Source organism: Suricata suricatta, chromosome 13, assembly GCF_006229205.1.
Source record: "Suricata suricatta isolate VVHF042 chromosome 13, meerkat_22Aug2017_6uvM2_HiC, whole genome shotgun sequence".
In the NCBI taxonomy this organism is placed as follows: domain Eukaryota; kingdom Metazoa; phylum Chordata; class Mammalia; order Carnivora; family Herpestidae; genus Suricata; species Suricata suricatta.
The window spans coordinates 55513618-55519669 of NC_043712.1; positions in this window are offsets into that span (position 1 = coordinate 55513618).

Below are 6052 nucleotides of genomic sequence, written 5' to 3' on the forward strand. Positions count from 1 at the left end.
TTTCTGGTCTGCCAAGTTTCATTAAATAGGTCTGTAACCAGTCTGATAGGTTTATTTTTGTATGTTAGGGCCATTTTATCTTTAGCTGCTCTCAGAATTATCTCTTTATCTTTATCTTTATATTTTGCCAGTTTCGCTATGATATGGCATGCCGAAGGTTGATTCAAGTTACATCTTAGGGGAGTTCTCTGTGCCTCTTGGATTTCAATGTCTCTTTCCTTCCCCAAATTAGGGAAGTTCTCGACTATAATTTGATCAAGTACCCCTTCAGGAGCTTTTTAATCTTCCTTTTCCTTCAGGAATTCCTATGATATGAATATTGTTCAATTAGATTGTATCACTCAGGTCTCGCATTCTCTTTTTGTGCTCCTGGATCAATTTCTCTCCCTTTTTCTCTGCTTCCTCTTTTTCTATCACTGTGTCTTCTAATTCACCTAGTCTCCTCTCTACCTCTTCAATCTGTGCAGACCACCTCCATTTTATTATGCACCTCATTTATAGCATTTTTTATCTCATCACAGCTATTTTGAAGGTCCCTAGTCTTTGTATCAATAGCTTCTCTGATGACTTCCATGCTTTTTCCAAGCCCAGCGATTAATTTTAACAATTGCTCTAAATTCTTACTCTGTTGTGTTGCTCATATCTTTTTTAGGCAGTTTTATGGCCGTGACTGACTTCTTCATGGAATTTCTTTAAAGGTGAGCTCTTTCATTTCTACATTTTGTCTAACTTTCTGTCTCTTGTCTGTTTTGAAAGTTTGTTATGCACTCTGCACCTGTTAGTATTGCTATATTAAAGGAGGCTCATTGACTGCCCAGGACCCGTCTGTTCAGGAAGTGTCCTTTTAATGGTGTTTCTTGGTTTCCCTTGTTGTGGCTTTGGTTATTTTATTTCCCTACTTGGTGATATTTGGGACTCTCCACCATGTGTACTTGTTTCTTGGGGTAGCCCTGAAAAGGAAGACAGACAGACAAACACACCGGGAACAAAAGCATGTAAACACACAGATAAATCAAACAAACAAGCAAACCAAAAGGGGAATGAAAAAAAAAAAGAAAAGAAAAGAAAGAAAAAGAAGAAAGAGGGGAGACATAAACAACAAAACACAAAGGACAATCTAAAGAGTAAAACCCGTGGAGGAGAGAGATAAGAATGAGATAACAGAAAATACATCTGAATATCAATAATTGATATAATCACAGCAATGTATCAATATTGTTCTTTTTCCAGGCACCGGGGGTGGGGGGAGAGAAAAAGAAAAAAAAAAAGGTAGCTCTCCAGTCCGGATGGGCATGGTTTGGTGTAGGTAGGTCTCAGGGGCTGCTCTCTGAGGTCCTCTTTGGTTGTTGTGGGGAGAAGAATGGCAGCACCCCAATCCCTTCTCAAACAAAGCATTGTGAGCTATTCCTTTGGGTCCAATCTCCCTGTATCGTGGGCAGGCCAAGCTGTATTTTCCATGCCTAGCCTTGTTTCCAAATCCTAGTCCACGCACTTTAATGCTACTGCTCTAGATGAGATGTACTCCTACAGATGAATTCCCAGGGCAGCTTCCTAGCTGGGATTGAGTAGGAGGGCCAGGGAGCAGCTTTCTCCTGGCTCTAACTGGAATCAGCGCACCGAGCCCAAGGAAAATGCACCAGTGAAGGGGATGAATTCCTCTTCCCGTGCCCAGCGGGTATATATGGGATGATAATATTCCTCTCCATCCAGGGCTGAGGTTTTTCTCTTTTCTAGAGTCAGGTCTATGAGTGTTTTCAGTCTCTCTTTCTTTTCCCCTTGGCTCTCCCCAGCTCTGTACTGGGGGATGGCTTCCTCCCCTCCACATCTCCAGTTCCGGCCCATTTTAATTTCCCCAGTTCACACTTACTTAGGCACCTATGAGGCTGTCTTATTTTTGGACTTTAGGTGTTTTTCTTCCACTTTTACAGATCAGAGTATTATGGCTTCAGTCCTTCTCAGAAAGATGCAGGCGGGCAAAAATTATAGTGCTTTCTACTTCTCCACCATCTTGCCCCTCTCTCCATTTCCTTTTGTGTAAAATGAAGATTACAATGCTACCTACGTCCTGTTATTCTAGGAAATAAAAGACAAGATGCACCATCCATTTCTGCTCTGCAAGGAGAGTAATTGACCAAAGGCCCCTACGTGCTGCCCCTCTGAATGCACATGGTGTCTGTGTGAGGCCGTGCTACCTAAGACCTGCTCCAGACGATGCTTAAGAACAGCTATATGGAGACAGACGGTAGCTACACTTGTGGTGAGCACAGCAAAGTATAAACTTGTAGAATCACTACCTAGTATACCTGAACTAATGTAACAGTGTGTATCAATTATACTCAAATTCAAAAAATTAATAAATATAAAAAGAAAAGAAGCCATAGTAGCCTCACTCTTGAGAGGAACAAGACTCCTTTACTGCAGACTATGGCTACAAGACTCCAATAGGCTGGGGTACACCTTCTTAGACCTGCAGGCCTTACTTCATATGCAAGCTTCCTCCTTTCCTCTCTTCTGTCTGATTCATAAAGCAATCAGGGGAAAAAAAATTCTTACCTGTTCCTTGCCCTAACTCTTTATCTTTCTCATACATTTCTCATACTAAATGTGTGTCCCTTAGTCATATCTTGACATCTGCAAATCCAACCTAGCACATCATATAACATAGTACATGGCACATAGTAACCATTTAATAAAATTGTTAATAACTTTATAGGAATAGATACCACATGAAAGTAAAAATTCTATACAGATATTGTGTGAAGTGAATATACAGAATTTATATTTTTCTCTCAGACAAAACATCTATACATAGAATCTGAAAATAGATTTTTTAAATTTTACATTGTAGCAAAATCATCAGTATATTACACTTTATTTCATTATAGATTTTCCCCCAACACCTTCTGTAGTCACTACATTGCATATTTTAATAATTCTGACAATATTTTAACCTAAAATAGTGGGTTAAAATTAAGAATTTACCCTTATTCTGTCTAGGCTATTTTAAAAGTATGAAGAGCACATGAAGGTGACATGAGCAAGAAGGAAAGGAAACAGTCATTTAAAAACATTGGAGTTAAAAATAAGTGGTAAGAGAAAAGCTGATAGATCACAATTTTCTTCCTTATAGCCAATATTCCCCATGGAGCAATGATGTGTGTACCTGACAAGGGGAGATGATGATATCAGACAGCGCTAAGGAGGAAGAGTGACAAAAAGTAGAAATGAATGAGGAAGGAGATCATCAGCATAAACATTCACAAGAAATGGAGATTTAATTTTTCCAGAAGATGACGAAGGCATCATTTCCATCTCATCCTTATAGCTGCATGATGGAAAACTCAGGTTTTACCATTCTTGCCCTGTAATTCCTGAATATCCACTTTTGATTCTGGAGTTACATGTGTTATTTAAAAAGGCATGCTTAAAAGCAATGTATGTGTTATTATTATAATTCTATAAACTTTATTGGGAACTTGTTCAGTGACAAAAACTGTTCAGAGTTATTTATAACTAAGAACAATATGCTTCCTGCTTTTCAAGACTCTAAACTGAAGTGTAAGTATAATATACTGTGCAAACTGTTTTTTTTTTTTTTTTATTAGATGGCTGTATGGAGTAGCCTGGAATTACCAGAGGGAAAGCTTTGCCCTGCCTTTAAGGGTGGAAATATCCTTTAAAAAGGTGACATTTTGTAGAGTCTTGAAGAATAGACCTTCTCCAGTGAGATGGGGTCAAGAAGCATCTTCTGTGGTAGAGGGAATAATAGCATCAATAAATTCACAGAAGCATGAGGAACCATGAAACATTCTAAGAATGACAAATAAATTCTGTGTGGTTGGAGATAGGTCAACAAAGATGGAAGAGGGCATAGCAAGGATGAGGCAGGGTTGGTGGAAAGAGGTCAAATTATTAAAGCACCAGTGTGCTTTTATTATATAAGGAAGAGACTGTTACTATCAAACTATTAAGGAGACTTGTGGAACCCTCTTTGTTTACCTAAAACTTCATCTCTTATTTTTATTTCCCAGGAAAAGACTTTAGATATGTAATTTAGCAAAACAAAAATACTAAAACCCATTTAGTTTCTTGCTTGCTCTTCATGTCAGCATTCTGCAACTAATTTGGTTTGTAAAGCATGCTTTTCCTTCATGCCAAGTGTTACTGAAACTTATTCTTTGAAAAGCATGGCATGCCCATGTTCAAAGTGAAATATTTTATCTGAGGGATTTGAGATCTATGAATAAGAAAAAAAGGTGTTTTTCCCACTCTGTATAAGTGCAAAAAAAAAGCATTCGTCAAATTAATACAAGTGAATACCTCTTTTCACAGTGCAATATTATCAAGGCATCCTATAGCAGAACTCCTAAACAAATGCTGATACTGCAGGGGACTGAATAGAGCTAAAGTTTTAGTTCTATATTCTGTTCATCTGGTAACCAGAGAGAGAGAAGTCTTCCAACCCCAGTCTACACAGGAAAAAGAGAGGAAGAAAAAACTCACATCTCTATTGCCAAAACTTATTGCATTACTTCTCGGACTAGCATTTCTGGGTCAATGATAATTGCAAAGTTAGGGTCAAACATGTTTGCAAAATTCAAAACACCAATATCATGTAGTAGAGCATGGCTTTAATTACTCAGTCATATAAATTTATTTTTAAGCATTAAAATGACTTTCACAAACTTGAACAGGAGACTTTTTAAGTCAGGTTTTTTTTTGTGTGAAAATTCATTTTCATCACTTGAGTGACAGCTTTCTTTTATTCCATGCCAGAGTCAGAACCCTGTCACTGAAAAAAAAAAAAAAACAAAAAAACAAAAAAAAAACAAAAAAATAACCCTCTCCTTTGGGGATTTAAACTGGGCAGTTGTAGCTTCAAACATTAAGCATAGAAGAGGTCATCAATCTAGAAAGGGAGCATAGAATGCATCTTCAGCTCCCCATGTGGAGTAGTTTCAAAAAGATTCAGTAAACTCAATCCTTTTAAAGTATATCATTAGAAACTTTGATGCCTCAAGTCTAGATTATAGCTTTTCCATTAGTAACCTGATAACTGCTAAAAGTATAAAACCTTTATTTATAATTGTGAGAAACAAACGTTTTTGAAAAGTCTTATATTTTCATATTGAAGATTTTTTGCAGATAGTGCTTTTTGTAAAGGTGTGGAATGATTCAATTCTAAATCAACTCCAGTGATTTTTAAAAAAATATAGTGCTGTTTTGTGTGTGTGTTGGGGGTAGAGGAGCTGATATAAATTATGATTCAAAAAGCAAATTATGCTACTTGTAACATAAATATATCATATTTAAAGTATATGAATATTTTATTAACCTATTCCTTAAACAATTGAATAAAGCTACTTAAGATTATGTGGTTGCATTATATATAAGTAGCTTGCTGTCATTTGAAAATTACAGGAATCATTAAAGGTACTACCCTTCTTCAAATGCATTTGACTCTAGGACACATCTCACATTGCATTTCTTTGACCCTGTCTATGTGTGTGTACCTGCAATGTAAGACTAAAGTGACAACAGAAAAAGTTTTAGGATATAAAGATTTTTATATAAGACTTTCAGTACCTTAAATTGTCAAAATCCAAAACTACAGGCAAGATATATTTGTATAGAAACATTTTCTTAGAAGAGTTACCATGAAATATTACTTAATGGAAAACCCTATGCCACATATATTTATCCCCATCCTTGACATGTTATGTGCACTTTGATTAATTTTCCAGTCATCAGTCCTTGAGTGAAAATTTGTAGGACCTTGAACCAAGACATGAAACTTTAAGGAGACATCATATTTAGCCATGTTAAATGTTTTTGTTTTTGTTTATCACTAATATTTTATCCCTCTTCTTGCCATCTCTTTTTCGATCAGCCACCAATTTCTGCAAATAAGTTTACGTTAATTTTGAAAGGGATTGCATTGAATCTGTACATTAATTTGGAAAATATTGTCATCTTGCCAATATTAATTCTCCCACTCCATGAAAATGAGATACCATTCCATTTATGTAGATCTGTAATTTATTTAAATAAT